Source organism: Anabrus simplex, chromosome 6, assembly GCF_040414725.1.
Source record: "Anabrus simplex isolate iqAnaSimp1 chromosome 6, ASM4041472v1, whole genome shotgun sequence".
NCBI lineage: Eukaryota > Metazoa > Arthropoda > Insecta > Orthoptera > Tettigoniidae > Anabrus > Anabrus simplex.
Genome location: NC_090270.1, coordinates 226,396,127 through 226,413,196, shown reverse-complemented (window position 1 = coordinate 226,413,196; position 17,070 = coordinate 226,396,127). Strand labels below are relative to the sequence as shown.

At 40.3% G+C, this 17,070-nt stretch overlaps 1 protein-coding gene across 3 annotated transcripts in view; it reads left to right on the top strand.

Annotated features, from left to right (window-relative positions):
• The window catches only part of LOC136876365 (sodium-independent sulfate anion transporter), an 812,595-nt gene that overhangs the window by 713,423 nt on the left and 82,102 nt on the right, over window positions 1-17,070 (top strand). The window lies entirely within an intron of this gene.

Genomic DNA, 17,070 nt, shown 5'->3' with positions numbered 1-17,070 from the left:
GGGAACATGGTGACGTGTTGTTAGCCGTCTGTCATTGGTGACGAGCGAAGTAGCTCGCAATGGTTCTCTCTGGCGAATGATCAGTACCTCCTGTCGCCGTCAGAATGCGCACTCGCTCAAAAATGCGTGTTATTTAATCCCAGACCCGACCTAAAGTGTTCTACCTTGGCTTTGCCCAGCTGGACACGTCGATGTGCACTACTGTATTATAATGCAAGCCCTGTTACGAAATTTCAGATCAGTATATTACAGCTGATATAATTCTGTTCACGCACGTTCTGAGCCATATCAGTCAAACGAGGTGACTTGTAAGGAAGGGGTCATTGGAACTCAGCTGCTTTCACCCTGAAGTAGCTGCGCCTGAGGGCTCTTCTCACTGGCCACCTGATAGCAGGTGCCAACCCAAACATCAGCAGTCGAAATCAGCACAAATATTGTGGAAGTTATGACAGTTATACAATTAACTAACCTTCGAATGCGTTTTAAAAATCACGTTTTTCTAAAACATTTTTGTGCCGAATATTACATGAAATTCTGTCAGATGTTTTCAGCAAACTTTTTTTGGCAGAAATAAAGTAAAATCGTGTCCTCGTCCTGAGGTGGTGTTGCGTTTTTCAGGCACATCCCCAATGGAGGTGAGCTCCGTACCAGCCCTCCTACCATTTTTAAATTTCTGGCAGTACCGAGAATCGAATCCCCCGAGCACGGCAGCTAACAGTGCTAACCGTTAGGCTACGGAGGTGGACTTGGCAGTAACAGTGACAATGATAATAATCGCTGTAATTTAACGTAATATGTTCCTGATATCAAACTGTATCTCACAGTATTATTACAGGAAAGAAAATCGCAAAATGTGCCAAGAATCAGATAGGAACCAGTCACTGAAATCAAAGTTAAACCAATGGATAAAAATAACTTAATTCATATTAAGGAACTACCGATTAACGGTTCCTTTGTCATCATCATCTGTTTACCCTCCAGGTTCGGTATTTCCCTCGGACTTAGCGAGGGATCCCACCTTTACCGCCTCAAGGGCAGTGTCCTGGAGCTTCAGACTCTTGGTTGGGGGATACAACTGGGGAGTATGACCAGTACCTCGCCCAGGCGGCCTCACCTGCTATGCTGAACAGGGGCCTTGTGGAGGGATGGGAAGATTGGAAGGGATAGGCAAGGAAGAGGGAAGGAAGCGGCCGTGGCCTTAAGTTAGGTACCATCCCGGCATTCGCCTGGAGGAGAAGTGGGAAACCACGGAAAACCACTTCCAGGATGGCTGAGGTGGGAATCGAACCCACCTCTACTCAGTTGACCTCCCGAGGCTGAGTGTACCCCGTTCAAGCCCTCGTACCACTTTTCAAATTTCGTGGCAGAGCCGGGAATCGAACCCGGGCCTCCGGGGGTGGCAGCTAATCACGCTAACCACTAAACCACAGAGGCGGACAACGGTTCCTTTGTACTCAGTATAATTGTGTCTATTCTTTTTTATAAAGCTGAGTGTGGCCACTGCCCGGTTCCTCTCCTAAAACGGAAATGCTGCGTTTTATATCAGGAAAATGTTCTAACAAGAATACGTTATCATTTAATAACAAATGTATTTAGGACTGGTTACTTTTTGCTGAAAGCAGGTAACGGCAATCACACTAAAAATTATACTTTTGAGGGTTGATTTCTTTTTGCTTATTATTCCTTGCATCTTCGCAACATTGTTAAAGTATGAAGGTGTCATGTCAACATTTGAAGACGAGAAAGTAGGGTCCTGTCCTTTCCCACCTAAGTAATTTGTTTACCCTGTTTGTGTTTCGGATATTCAGTATAGTACAGCTAAAGTTATCGTCATATGTTCTCTCTGTATGCCCTTCAAATTCTTCATATCTTAGCAGTCACCACTGATCTGCATTTAGGACAGTCGCCCAGGTTGCAGATTCCCTATCAGTTGTTTACATGTTTTTCTTAAATAATTTCAAAGACGTTGGAAATGTATAGAACATTTCCTTTGGTAAATTATTCCAATCCATAACTCCTTTTCCTGTGTATGTACGTGTGTGTTCAGTCCTCAGTCCTAAGGCTGGTTTGATCCTCAACAGCTCCGCCATCAGCTCATATAGATGGTCTAACCGTCACTGAAGAAGCGTACTTGGGAAATGAGGAGCGAGGTAGTTTCCCGTTGCTTTCCTCGCCGAGCCAGAAGTTGCTATTACATATCAGTCTGCCAAGCCCACCGAAATACATGCACCAACTGACCCTATGAGCAACATTTTCACACCATTCATAGCACGGCTGCATATGGAATGGCATTACTAGCATCACTCATACCTCAGTCACTTTCATATTGTCAAAGCTAAGGATAAGACAGAGACAGATGAATGCAGGTAACAAAATTGCTCTAGCCTATACCAGAAGACACTGCAAAGGCATCTCCTCTTCCTATACAAAAATATTCGCCCCAATTTGTTCTCTTGAATTCCAACTTTACCTTCATATCTTTCTTAAATTTAAAAGTTCCACTCTAGCTTATTCGTATACTAACGTTATTACATGCTATTGACAGCTCGGAACATACCACTTAGACGAGCAGCTCGTCTGTTTACTCCCAGGTCTTTTCAGTCCAAAGTTTGCAACATTTCATAACAGTACTCTTTTGTCGGAAATGACCCAGAAAAATAGTGCCGTTTTCTCTTTGATTTTTTTCAGTACTCGAACCGAGTAATCCTGGCGAGGATCCCATACACTGGGGCCATACTCTAATTGTGCTCTTACCATTGACTTTTACATACTATAACCCCTAAATACCCTCATAACCATATGAATTTGGAAAATAGGGAGATTATTTTTTCTAATACACAATGAAGGACATTACTTGAATAAACCTATCACAGTTTATTAATCCATGATCTATTATAGGTGAATTACGTCGACATGAGCACATTAAATGTATACTATTGTGACTATTGACTGTAGCCTTTAGCTTTGTCCTAACCATAACCACACGTTTTTGTATAGTTCAGTCGTGACCTCAACTGTCTATATTGTGTTTCACTTTTGGAACTTCTGTTTTACTCCATAGGAATATAAACATGTTAATATAAGTAGGCCTATATTATTTTCACGGTCGCTTCAAGGAGATGCTTCTGGACTATTATTAATTACGAATTTAAGTCGCAACAAATAGATAGTTGTAGATAGAAATTGTAGCAAAAGAACAATGCCTGAATACAGACGAATTAGGAAGAGGTTTTTGCATTTGAATATTTACACATTGTCAAAGTTTAACAAAAATATTCATTCTATACACAGGCCGGTATGCCTTTGCTGGCAGGATCTAGTGTTTACAGTGCACTATGTCTTCTGGTATAGGCAAGAGCAATTTTGTTACTCTCATAGACCTGTCTCTGTCTTATCCTTGGCTTTGACAATATGAAAGTGACTGAGGTATGAGCGATGCTAATAACGCCATTCCTTATGCAGCCAGTCCCTGCTATGAATGGTGTGAAAATGTTGCTCATAGGGTCGGTTGGTGTATGCATTTCAGTGGGCTTGGCAGACTGATATGTAATAGCAACTCTGGCTCGGTGAGGAAAGCAACGGGAAACTACCTTACTCCTCATTTCCCTAGTACGCCTCTTCAGTGATGCCTAGGCCATCTATGACAGCTGATGACAGAGCTGTTGAGGATCCCACCAGCGGCATCGCTGACGGACTGAACATACATACACAGGCCGGTAGGGAAAATGAAATTTATGATCAGAGTTCGAACTGCACATTTCGTAACAGAGAAAATCCATTTTTGAACACATCTTAGAATAGGCTATGTTAGAACAGCAATTGCAATCACTGTATTCCCATGTAGCTCATTTTTGTTCAGTGAATCAATGAATGTGAAATAAATTTACCGTATATATCAATTAATTTATTTACCGGTACACCCTCCCTCCACGTGTTTCATGCCTAAAGACGATGCCGATCATGTTACTTAAAAGTGTATAGTACTGTTTTCCAGAAATAAAATTAAAGAAATTTTACTTATAAAGATATTCCTGTTAGTTTACTACAGTATGCTGCCTTCAGTTTAATATAAGCTTTAACATGATATACACGGGCAGGATATTCGCCAATATCCACAATTTTATTTCGGCGGAGGGTTCAAGCCATACCATACGTATAATACAGAATACTGTCTCACAGTAAAATAGTGATCAATCGGTGTTGGAATAAGCACAATAATGTTAGGTTCAGTTAAGGAAAATTATCTAAGAAATTAATGCTACGACAATTTCCAATTTAATATTCGACCAAGACAAGAGTCACCAAAATCACCTAGCAAGTTATACTGGTAAGTCGTGGTGACAACTTCTAAGGCTTTTTGACTGTTGAAGAAATGTGGTTTGAAAATTTAGGAAAAACAGAGTGCTTTTTTGCTGAGCATCTCAGCTATCGTTCGGTTAAATATTATGTATTCAGTTTACTCACCTTAAATTATTTGTGATTCCTTTACTTGTCACGATTTCACCCTACCAATCACTACTCACAGTTTGATCCCGGTTTACGGTAATAATATTTCGCTGCAAGTTGTGTTTTATTGAGATTATTTATAAGATCGGTGAAAATTAAATTACTGGACCAAATTGTTAGGGAAATAATAATGACAATTTCAGTTGTTTCAAAAGATTTTCTACACTTGAAACATCCTTTACTCTTTCTCATCGTCTTCTTTTCCTCTGTAATACGACTCCCATAAGGCAGTTAGAAAAATGTTAGATCTATTCGAAATTTTCACTACATTGTTATTAGGAGAAGTATTCTGCAGATAATATTATTAACTATTTTTACAATTACAATTTAAAAATTCACTACGTTTCCGTAGAATAAAAAGTAAATTGTTATTAAGGCTCTTGAATATGCATCACGCACAATATGTTAAGGAAGTGACTCGATTTTTATTACAACTGGACAGTAACTCTTACTCATAACTAGCGTTTGATTTAACTCTAATAATTGACTCTTCTACTCCTTTGATCACTGTTAGGATATAAACCCGTTTCTTGCTAAGACAACTGCAATTTTACAATGAGTATAAATCCCTGCTTGATATATTTGTAGCTTATTCTGTTTTGTCGATGCCTAAAACTGCCCTTTTTAAGGTTAATTTCTCTTGTTTCAACCGTTATATTGCAATATTTGCGGTTTATAATTTTAACATAAAAGCTTCCAGAGCTTAGCGTTTCCCTCAAAATGCTATACTATATTGCTGAAATATAAGCTGTTTTCCAGGAAGGGAAGTACTTGCTTAATGAGGCGAAAGAGTATAATGTGTACCGAACTAATGGCTGGAAAGATTATTTTGGAATGTCTAAGAGAAACAAGAGGGAAGTTAGCTAATCATTTTCTTACATCGTTGTTGGCGAGTTGGCCGTGAGGTTAGAAGCGCGCGGCTGTGAGCTTGCATCCGGGAGATAGTGGGTTCGAATCCCACTGTCGGCAGCCCTGAAGATGGTTTTCCGTGGTTTCCCATTTTCACTCCAGGAAAATGCTGGGACTGTACCTTAATTAAGGCCACGGCCGCTTCCTTCCAACTCCTAGGCCTTTCCTATCCCATCGTCGCCATAAGACCTATCTGTGTCGGTGCGACGTAGAACCACTTGCAAAAATATGTATGTCTAGAACGGCTCTTCATGTACTATAAGGTTAGAAGTTGTAGAAGTGTGCTATTGAAGCAATGGATTTAACATTAGAGGGTTCAAACCATACGCATATTATTATTATTATTATTATTATTATTATTATTATTATTATTATTATTATTATTATTATTATTATTATTATTCGCAATAATGAGAGAATATTAAAACAATGCGATAAAACGTAAATCTTTCGTGCAAGCCTGGAATACAATTATTTTTTTATTTTTTTCATCTGAGGTAAACTGTAGGCCTATCGGTAGCACTTAATCACTCAGTCGCAAATGATCTGCAAGTAAGGCAGGAAATTTTACCTTAGAAAGGGCAGTTTTAGGCATCGACAAACAGAATGCAAAGATAATAAATATGAAGATAAAACTGGAATTCAAGGGGACAAATTGGGATAAATATTAATTCATTTATAGGAAGGGGAATTAGGGATTGGAATAATTGACCAAGAGAAATATTTGATACATTTTGAAGTTCTTTGAAATCATATTAGAAAAAGACTAGGTAATTAATTTATAGGGAATCTGCCACCTAGCCGACAGCCCTAAATACAGATCGGTAGAGATTGATTGATTGATTGATTGATTGATTGATTGATTGATTGATTGATTGATTGATTGATTGATTGATTGATTGATTGCCACTGATACCGTACACCATAGATAGAAAAATCTTCCAGGCTTGCATGGAAGATGCAAGTTTTGTCGCATTGTTTTAGTTTTAAAGTAAAGTTACTGCATTTGCGGGGAAGAAAGGTTTCCATTAAGATTGAAGCCGGCCCTGCGATCTAAGGGTAGCGAGCCTGGAGACCTCGGGTTCGATTCCCAGCCAGGTCAGTGATTTTTACGGGATCTGAGGGCTGAGATGCACTCAGGTCCACTCAGCCTACGTGAGAACAATATGAGGAGCTATTTGACGGTGAGGACTCCAGTCTAAAAAGCCAAGAGGATTCGTCGCGTTGACCACGCATTACGTCGTAATCTGCAGGCCTTCTGGCTGAGTAGTGGTCGATTGGTAGCCCAAGGCCCATTAGTGCTGTAGTGCCACGGTGTTTGGTTGTTATTAACTTCGAAGTGTCCTCTTACAGTTAACATCTGTTTGACCCTTAGGGCCTAGTTCTTTATTTTTATTATGAATGCTTTCTAATTTCTAATACTTTAACCTCGTAAAATGAGTGATTAAAATATTTGCTTGTTAATAATACTCGAGTAGACTACAGACACTGGAGAATGCTAAGAATATATCTTAAACAGCCCTAATTAATGACAAATACTGAAATTACAAGTAACAAATCTGAAATAGTAACAATAGTAACAAGTAAAAAAGCAGGGCGAGAGCAAATAATTACTATCAAAGAAAGGCCAACTTCTATAGCTCAGTCCATGTTAAGAAAACAGAATCTCTCTTATAACAACAAGGTTGCCATATCGAACGGCTCTGATCAACAAAATCACGGGAAAACGTTGTCACGTTTATGAAACTCAGCATTTCAGTTCAAGATAAAAAGGGAATTTGGGGAGAGGTAGTTGGTTAAAGAGCCTCATTTTGATGCTCACAGAGCAATGAGGAAACAGCGAAACTGAGTTGTTTAAATCAAGATAAAGGGGGGATAAAATAAGCTGTAAATTAAGCACAGTTTATTTTTGTTTCTTCTTCATCTTCACTGTATTAATGTTACAGAAAGAAACCTCACACGTAGGCTAATTAATCACATAACACTCGCTCAACATATGACAAGTAGCATTGATATAAAGACTAAACAGCATACGCAACACACAAATACATGACTTATCTACAACAGAAAAATAAACTGCCAGGATTCACAAAGTAGGGGATTACGCGCTACTTGTACCAGTGCTATACAGAAGGAAAACGAATGTAGTCAACAAAGCGATGGCTGCTTCCGCCACTGTGCTTCCTCCCTGCGAATCTATTTATAAAAATAATCTCTAGTAGTTATTTTAATAAACCATAGGCAAAAAAACCTAATTTTTTCTTTCTTTCATAATATAATATAAAGTGCTTTGTAATATTCCTTAATCACGACGAATTATGGGTGTCTAAGAGCGGGTATGTCCTATGTAGGTCCATAAGAGCAGTACTGTTTTATTATCATGGAATGACCTATAGGTTATGTACTGAGAAGAAGGAAAGTGTTACAGCTAACGCATTACTGATCAAACAATATCTCTGCAAAGGTCGTTTGACTTTTATATTATTTGTTTCACTGATTGTCAAATAATACATTAAAAATGTACGAATGAGCAAAAATTTATATACAGTAATTGTCTTCAGTTTATCCCAGTTACTTCTAGACCAACCTGGTTATTTTCTGTGAATACTCTGATATACAGTAAAACAGATCCGTGTTTTCTGTGTCATGTCTGAAATACGAACTTCGGTAACTCGCTGTAGTATTTTCCAAAGAAGGTGAGTCGCTACCTTTTGTTTTCTGTCACACAGAAATGGCTAAGAAGCATACCTAGCATTGTTATTACAACAACGTACTTTTCTCTCGTGGTTATTGACGAGACCCGCGCACGTAATCCAGTTAGGGATTAAAGCTGTGTCGAGATTAGACATAATTACCAACTTAATTCTTTGTAATCTCTTATTGGGTATTATTTGTAGAAAATAAAAATCCGTAATGTTTTATTTGTTGAGGGAAGAATGAGTTAATATTTCAAGGCAAGGTAAATGACAAGCGAGACGTTCATAGACCTCCGATCCATAACATCTTCAGCATTTGTGTTAACTTTGATACCGGGCTAATTGCAAAGAAGGAAGGCAAAGAATAGAATCAAAGTATTTTTTTTTGTCATCTTTTGAAAAGTTTAAATAAAAAGTTACTGTACATTTAATGTACCTTTTAGGCAGACTAATCGAAGGGAAATACGGAAGGGAACCGACATTTCAGAAATGAAGGTACCGGTCAAAGAAAGAAAAGGACTACAAAGGGCATGAAAAACAAAATACTCCGTAGACCTTACGTAATACCGTCGGGGTCGGAAAAGAACAGGAGGTGACCAAGGGAGATCGGATAGGATATATGAAAATGAGAAGCCTGGCACAAGTAAGTGGAAGCAACACCAGGACTCAACTAAGGGTCTCGTGGTAGCCAACCCACGCTTCTAAGTTAAGAGCCCGTGGGGCCCCTTTTAGTCACCTCTTACGATAGGCAAGGGATATCGTGGGTTTTATTCTACCTCTCCCAGCCACAGGGGGATCCCCTTCCTAACCACTAACCCTATGTGGAGGGATGTGTTGTGTTGTGTTGTGCTGTGCTGTGTATGAATGAAGAGGTGTATTGCGACGAGCACAAACTCCCAGCCCCCACTCCAGAGGAATTAACCAAACGCGGTTTAAATCCTCAGCCCAGTCGGGAATCGAAGCCGAGGCCCTCTGAACTGAAGGCAGCAACGTTGACCATTCAGCCAAGAAGCTAGACTTGATGGAATCAACCCTGACTGAGAAAATTTGCCTGGCCTAGGAAGGAGAAATTCTCATTCGGTGACAGTTTTGTTTGGCAGCGCACCTGAGTTTTCTGCGTGCTTTATCTACAGTACGGACTGCGAATATTTTAATCCTGTTCTGTGCAACAGCCAAAGATATGGGTGTCGTATGAGTTGCGCCGTGTTAAAATCAGTAAAACTTGCGCCGTGGTCATTAATCATTCTAGGAACTAGAGGTCTTGTTTGGGAATTCCACTGGGAAGTTTCGTGTTTCAGAATGTGACAGTGTCCACTCCCTACTTCAAATATTATTTCTGATTTCTTCATATTTATATCAGCATCACAGTTTGAAACAGTTTCATTTGTCATTTATTAATCTTTTATACCCAGGGGAATGCGACAGGCCACACCGGGGCACACAATCTCCTTTATTTGGCAGTAGCTATGGTTCATTCTTGAGCCCTATCACTTCATAAGGGGTGCATGTCGGGGAAACTTTGGGTGAGACAGTTTTGTTTTGTTTTTTTCTGTTTTCACTGCTCATTCTTTATTTAACAAATTCGCTACATATCATTTGCGATCCATTAATCTTTGTCCGCAAAGCACATCAGATCTCGCATTCGGCAGTATTTTCTTCCTTTAGCGGTATTTCATTCTTCATTCATTCTATTCCTGACCCTGTCAGTTAGCTACAAACAGGCTGTGGATATTCTTCAAAAGATGAATGACTGATTCCATGTTTCCACACTTGATTTGTAAATTAAGTCAAACTATGTAGTTATACACATTTCACCCACTGATATAAATACGATGCAGGTTTTCTAAATGTGCAAGAAACCAACATTGATAGAGTGAATACCGAGCTCGATAGCTGCAGTCGCCAGTATCCAGTATTCGGGAGATAGTAGGTTCGAACCCCACTGTCGGCAGCCCTGAAAATGGTTTTCCGTGGTTTCCCATTTTCACACCAGGCAAATTCTGGGGCTGTACCTTAATTAAGGCCACGGCCGCTTCCTTCCCACTCCTAGCTCTTTCCTGACCCATCGTCGCCGTAAGACCTGTGTCGGTGCGACGTAAAACAACTAGCAAAATTAAAAGATATAGAGAATAATATTTTTTATATATTAATTTCAAAATCTCAGTACTACAGATATTCACAGACATTCCTTGAACTTGGAAATAACTCCCTGCGGTGCAGCGCAAGTAGCAGATGCTTAAGACAGCTGTCAAACCACTTCTACTCCCGGCGGGGAATCTGCACGGCGCAAATTTTACTCGGCGCAACTCATACAGAACCAAGATATGATGCCTCATATCTGTCGTCCGTGTTATCATATAGAACTATTCGTTATATCTTTTTTTTTTTTTTTTGCTAGGGGCTTTACGTCGCACCGACACAGATAGGTCTTATGGCGACGATGGGATAGGAAAGGCCTAGGAGTTGGAAGGAAGCGGCCGTGGCCTTAATTAAGGTACAGCCCCAGCATTTGCCTGGTGTGAAAATGGGAAACCACGGTCGTTATATCTTAAAACAAGTAACTGTTCTCTTTCTAATCAGCGATTTCTTTAGTGTTTAGAATGGTTCATCAGTATTCCAGTGCATAGGACCACCGCAGGATTACTTGATACGAGAATTGGGAAATATTTGACTGATTTTTAAAAGAGTAAAATTTAAAAAAGGTGGGGGGGGGGGGGATGGATCTCCTTGTCCAGTGTGGTGAATTTTGGGAATAAGATGTCCGGCTCCATGACTAAATGGTTAGCGTGCTGACCTTTGGTCACAAGGGTCCCGGGTTCGAATCCCGGCAGGGTCGGGAATTTTAACGATCATTGGTTAATTCCGCTGGCACGAGGGCTGGGCGGCTGTGAACTTGCATTCGGGAGATAGTGGGTTCGAACCCCACTGTCGGCAGCCCTGAAGAAGGTTTTCCGTGGTTTCCCATTTTCACACCAGGCAAATGCTGGGGCTGTACCTTAATTAAGGCCTCGGCCGCTTCCTTCCCATTCCTAGGCCTTTCCTATCCCATTGTCGCCATAAGACCTATGTGTGTCGGTGCGACGTAAAGCAAATAGCAAAAAAAGTAGGAAAGATGAAGAAATATGAAGATAAAGTTAGTATTCAATAGGATAGATTGGGGCAAATATTCATTTATAGGATTGAACAACTTATAATAAGATGTAGGAAAATATCACCAGAATCTTCTAGGAGCTAGGAGACGGACTGTAATAAATAGTATAGGGGTTGAACGAACCCCATCACTTTTCGTACTAATGAGAAAGACGCCGAGTGAGGAGATCTATGATAACGGGCGTCACTTGTGATCACCGGGTAAAAGATAATTTTCATGTCGACGACAAAATGCTCAGGTGGTCAACCGGCGTCGCTGAGTTGGATCACGTTTCCCACGTAGACATAAGAGAACGATTTTTGGCGTTGCGCCGATCCGGGAGAAAATGCATGAAAGCGAACTCCGACGGTTTGGACATGCGCTGCGTGTAGAAGCCGAGATACTGCTGCAAAGATGGGGTTCCACAATGGAAGTCGTAGCAAAGAGGCCCAGTGGACGACCTCAACGACACTTCGTAACGACGTGTAGAGAGTAAATAAGTATCACGACATGGCCCACGACCGAATGAGATGGAGACAGCGGAACCACCAGGCGGGAAAAATGTTGATAAAGACGACGAAGAATACCCTATTTGAATGAGAGTGGGATTCTTCTATACATTTGGCTGTGGTTACTTGAATGATGAATACATGAACATTCCAATGGAGTTTGAAGCAATACAGAGTCTTCAGCAATATGGTGAAACTGAGCCGATTAGAAAGTATGTGTGAAGGGCGATATTATTTGTCCACATTTCTGTATCCTACTCCTGTGACCGGGCGAGTTGGCCGTGCGGTTAGAAGCGCGGCTGTGAGCTTGGATCCGGGTGATAGTGGGTTCGAACCCCACTGTCGCCAGCCCTGAAGATGGTTTTCCGTGGTTTCCCATTTTTGGCTGTACCTTAATGAAGACCACGGCCGCTTCCTTCTCACTCCTACACCTTTCCCATCCCACGTTGCCATAAGACCTATCTGTGTCGGTGCGACGTAAAGCAAATAGAAAAAATAAAAAATAGCCTATTCCAGTGATGTATAAAGAAATTAATTTTCTGCGAGATAATAAACTGAATAAGAATTTGCCACGATACAGTGTAATCCTTGAGCCTCCGTGGCTCAGGCGGCAGCGCGCCGGCCTCTCGACGCTGGATACCGTGGTTCAAATCCCGGTCATTCCATGTGAGATTTGTGCTGGACAAAGCTGAGGCGAGACAGGTTTTTCTCCGGGTACTCCGTTTTCCCCTGTCATCTTTCACACTCCAATATATTTTCATCTGTTAGTCATTAATCATTGCCCCAGAGGAGTTTGACAGGCCTCGGCAGCCGGCACAATTCCTATCCTCGCCGCAAGTTGAGGGCTTCATTCATCCCATCCCTGATCTGGTCATTGACTGGAAAACAGGTTGTAGGTTTTCATTTTCCCAGCGTTAGCCTTCTGGATTATGTTACCTCGTATGAATTTTAACTGCGATAAGGAAAGATATTTAGTTATTTTGATTTGTAACTAACCGGGCTGAGTGGCTCAGACGGTTGAGGCGCTGGCCTTCTGACCCCAACTTGGAGGTTCGATCCTGGCTCAGTCTAGTGGTATTTGGAGGTGCTCAAATACGTTAGCCTCGTGTCGGTAGATTCACTGGAACGTAAACGAACTCCTGCAGGACAAAATTCCGGAATCTCAGAGTCTCCGAAAACCATCAACATGTAGTTATTGGGGCGTAAAATACAGTAACATTACTTTTCATTATTATTATTATTATTATTATTATTATTATTATTATTATTATTATTATTATTATTATTATACATTTGTAAGCAGAGGTGAGAAATAATTGAGTAAAAGCAATCGAATTATTTGTAATGAATGCTTTTTAAGGCACTTTTACTTGTTATTACTTTTTTTAAACTGTAATTTTACTCGTAATTTAGGCCTACTCCTTGAAATAACATGTAATCATTATATTCCAGTAATAGATATACGTCGCATGGAAGTAGAAAATTGAAAGAAATTAAGTGATGATGAAGATAGCTTTTTCAATTCTACTACAGTAGAACCAGTGGCTTCGCCCGTGCTGGATGCGGTATTTTCTTTCCTCTCCAAAGATATCAAGCTTAGCCTACAATATCCACCACTGCTGGGGATGTTCTTGCACAGATATTCTTTTTAGAAGTTCCCCTCTAGAGTGTCTTTTCAGTAAATGCAAAGATGTACTTTCCCCCAAGAGATCGAAGCTTAGCAATGAGAATATTAAGAACCAATTATTTTCTAAAATTCGTAAATGGAAAATTATTTGAAATGCCAAAATGAACCAAAATAAAAATGATAATGAACAACACAAAATGAAGTAGGGCTAATAATTTTTTTTGCAACCTTTGATATCATTCCTGTCCCATGCGAAAGGAAACAGTGATTTCCTTAATACTGGCATTCTGTGAAATAATTATAATTTTACTGCTTACTTGTTGAAGAATGGCAGAAAAAAAAAGAAAAAACTCATCTGCAAGTAAAAGATGAAAGTCATGAAGATGTTTTCTGCTTAGAAGGTGAGAGAGTGAGTTGACATAGACAATACGCTTTTTGGTGTAGTGCAATTGTTGTACTTGATAACAGGAGGTGGTGGTTATTATTGTTTCAGGAGTAAGTACGACTAGGCAACCATCCTCTATATAACACTAATCATAGGGTAAAATGGAAGGGATCCGACACTTCGATAAATGAAATTATCAGCCAAAGAAACACAAAGGCCATGAAGGACTCATTAGACCTCGTAAACTTAATACCGTCGGGGTCAGAAAAGACCAAGAGTTGACCAAGGGAGGTCGGATAGGTTAGATAAAAGTGAGGATTCTGGCACAAGTAAGTGGAAGAAATGCCAGGACTCATCTAAGGGCCCCGTGGTAGCCAACCCATGTTACTAAGTTAAGAGCCCCTCGGGCCCCTTTTAGTCGCCTCTTACGACAGACAGGGGATACCTTAGGTGTTATTCTGCCTCCCCCACCCACAGGAGACTTGACTACAGGAGTGTAGAGGCTCAATAAAGTATTTTTCACGAAGAAATGAGCTTGCGTTCTTAGAGAAGTGTATGCGATATCATGCTACTGACCTATATACAATGCGTACAGGAGGGAACTAGACACGATAAGGGATTTTATATCTGTTGAAAGAGTGAGACCGCTACGGGAGCTTCTCAAACTTGAGCCTACCTTTTGTAAAGCAAACGACAATAATTTGCAGTGCACGATAGACTTTTGAGATGAGTGAAGGCTACGATGTCTTACGTCGCACAGACTCAGACTGCCCTTGTGGCGGTGGGAAAGAAGCGGTCGTGGCCTTAATTAAGGCACAGCCTGGTGTGAAAATAGCAAAGCCATGGAAAAGGATCTTGAGGGCTGCCGAGAGTAGGATTCAAACCCATTATCTCCATAACGCACGTTCACAGCTGAGCGCAGCCAACTCGCTGGTACACTCCGATATTTGCAGGCCGTCCGAATGGCTAGCAGTCATCTTGGCAGATACTGCAAAAAATGAACGCTACTTCACTAAGTATTGATACGGATGTCAATGTGTGGTGGTGATTGCATTTTTAGCGGCATCATAATGAAATTACTAGCCCCTGAATGACTCCGCTGGTTTTAGACTGTTGTGTATTAGCCTATTTCGTTGGTTCAAATATATTGATGGCGTAGTTCTAATACCACGTACCTGACAATGCTCTTCCTATCCATTATTTTCCTTAGGATTGGTCATGCCTCCTAGCTACATCAGAACAATATTTTCGTTGTGTTCATTTTCCTATGCTAATGTCACTGCCTGCTCGATATGCATCTGATGGCTATCGGATGCATATCGAACAGGCGGTGGCTAATGTGTAAAGGAAAATGAACCTTAAATTCATTATAACATACTGTAGAAGAGCGTAAATACGTCATGCAAACATACATTCCTGCAGTATGATGTATTTACGGTTCATTTTCCTTTACACGTTATCATAGGAAAATGAACACAATGAAAATTGTTCTGATGGTCTGTATAACCATATGTGGCTGGGAGGCGTGACAAGTCTTTAGGAAAATAATGGATAGGAAGAGCAATGTCAGATATGTGGTATTGGAACTAGGACATAGATATGCTATTTATTAATGTGTAATCGAACAACATTTTCTACATTGGCGAGTCGAGTTCGGGGAAAACAGCCTAAGTTGCACATAGTATTGATACTCAAAAACTAAGTTCCCAGAGGGAAATCATAAATTTAATTTAATCAATTATGAATATTAAAGTAGTTAAGTTGTTTAGGGTTTTTCAATCGTCATATTCACGATTGTCACGACTTTAGTATAAGTATTGTTTATTTACCGCAGTAAGTTCGTGTGGCTGTTTCTAGCCCGATGCAGCCCCTTTAACAGGCAGACGCTGCGACGAGGGTGGGCGACATCATCCGCGTATGGGAAACTGCGTGTTTTTGTAGTGAAGGATAGTGTTGTATGTTGTGTACAAGTTGCAGGAATGTTGGGGTGAGCCTCACGAACATAAAAATGTTTCCTGGGCGAGTGCTTAAAATAAAATATTATTTAAAATACATTTACAAGGTTTACGAAAATAATAATGTGTAATTTCTTGTTGATCACTCATTCCCTCAGTCAGCAGTTAACTGATCATTTCCGATTACTCATTCCCTCAATCAGCAGTTAACTGATCATTTCCGATTACTCATTCCCTCAATCAGCAGTTAACTGATCATTTCCGACCAGTCATTCCCTCAATCAGCAGTTAACTGATCATTTCCGATCACTCATTCCCTCAATCAGCAGTTAACTGATCATTTCCGATCACTCATTCCCTCAGTCAGCAGTTAACTGATCATTTCCGATCACTCATTCCCTGAGTGAGCAGTTAACTGATCATTTCCGATCACTCATTCCCTCAGTCAGCAGTTAACTGATCATTTCCGATCACTCGTTCATTTAGTATTTTGCGTACTCGCATGTTTTTTTTTCTCTCTGAATTTCTCATTCACTCAATCCCTTACGCAGTTCTTTTAAATAATAGTTTTCTTTATGTATAGTCACACAAAACAAAGTGAGCGCATGCTATTGTGTAAGTCAGATGCACTTTTCTCTTTCTCTGTTGTGTATTGTCCGTATCTACAGGGTTTGTATCTCCATGGGAGAATAATTATATTTTGATAATAATTCCGAATTAAATCTGATAAAATATTAATATAATACCATGCGGTTTTTTTAACAACTTCTTGGCATTCCTTGACAGCGACTTCCATAGACGAATTCCTCCTTTCTGAGCTTAGTGCTAAAAAACCAAACCCCATGGTGCAACAGCCCCGAAGGGCCATGGCGTACCAAGCGCCCGCTGCTCAGACCGAAGGCCTGCAGATTACGAGGTGTCGTGTGGTCAGCACGACGAAGTCTACCTGCCTTAATGGAAATCAATTTCTAAACCTTTTTTCTCATGTGCATCATTTCGATACGAGGATTAATAAGGGAGATATCATTAACGGACCGGTTTTCGGTACAAGTCCCACCGGACTTAACTCAAGAGCGGTGCGTGCAAAGTGTATTTCTTATAACTTAAAACTACTGGAAACATTTCAACCAAACTTCATATTTAGCATCCACCTGTGGAAATGTAAGTTTTTAGGTCCATACCATGTCAAATTCCCGGAATGGACTGGGGGTTTATAGGGAACCGAAACAGTGATTTTAGTCTCCCACAATATATACAAGACCAGTCTGACTGGAAATCGACCAACCTTAATGGAAATCCATTTCTAAAACTTTTTTCTCATGTACATTCTTTCGGTAGGAGGATTAATAATGG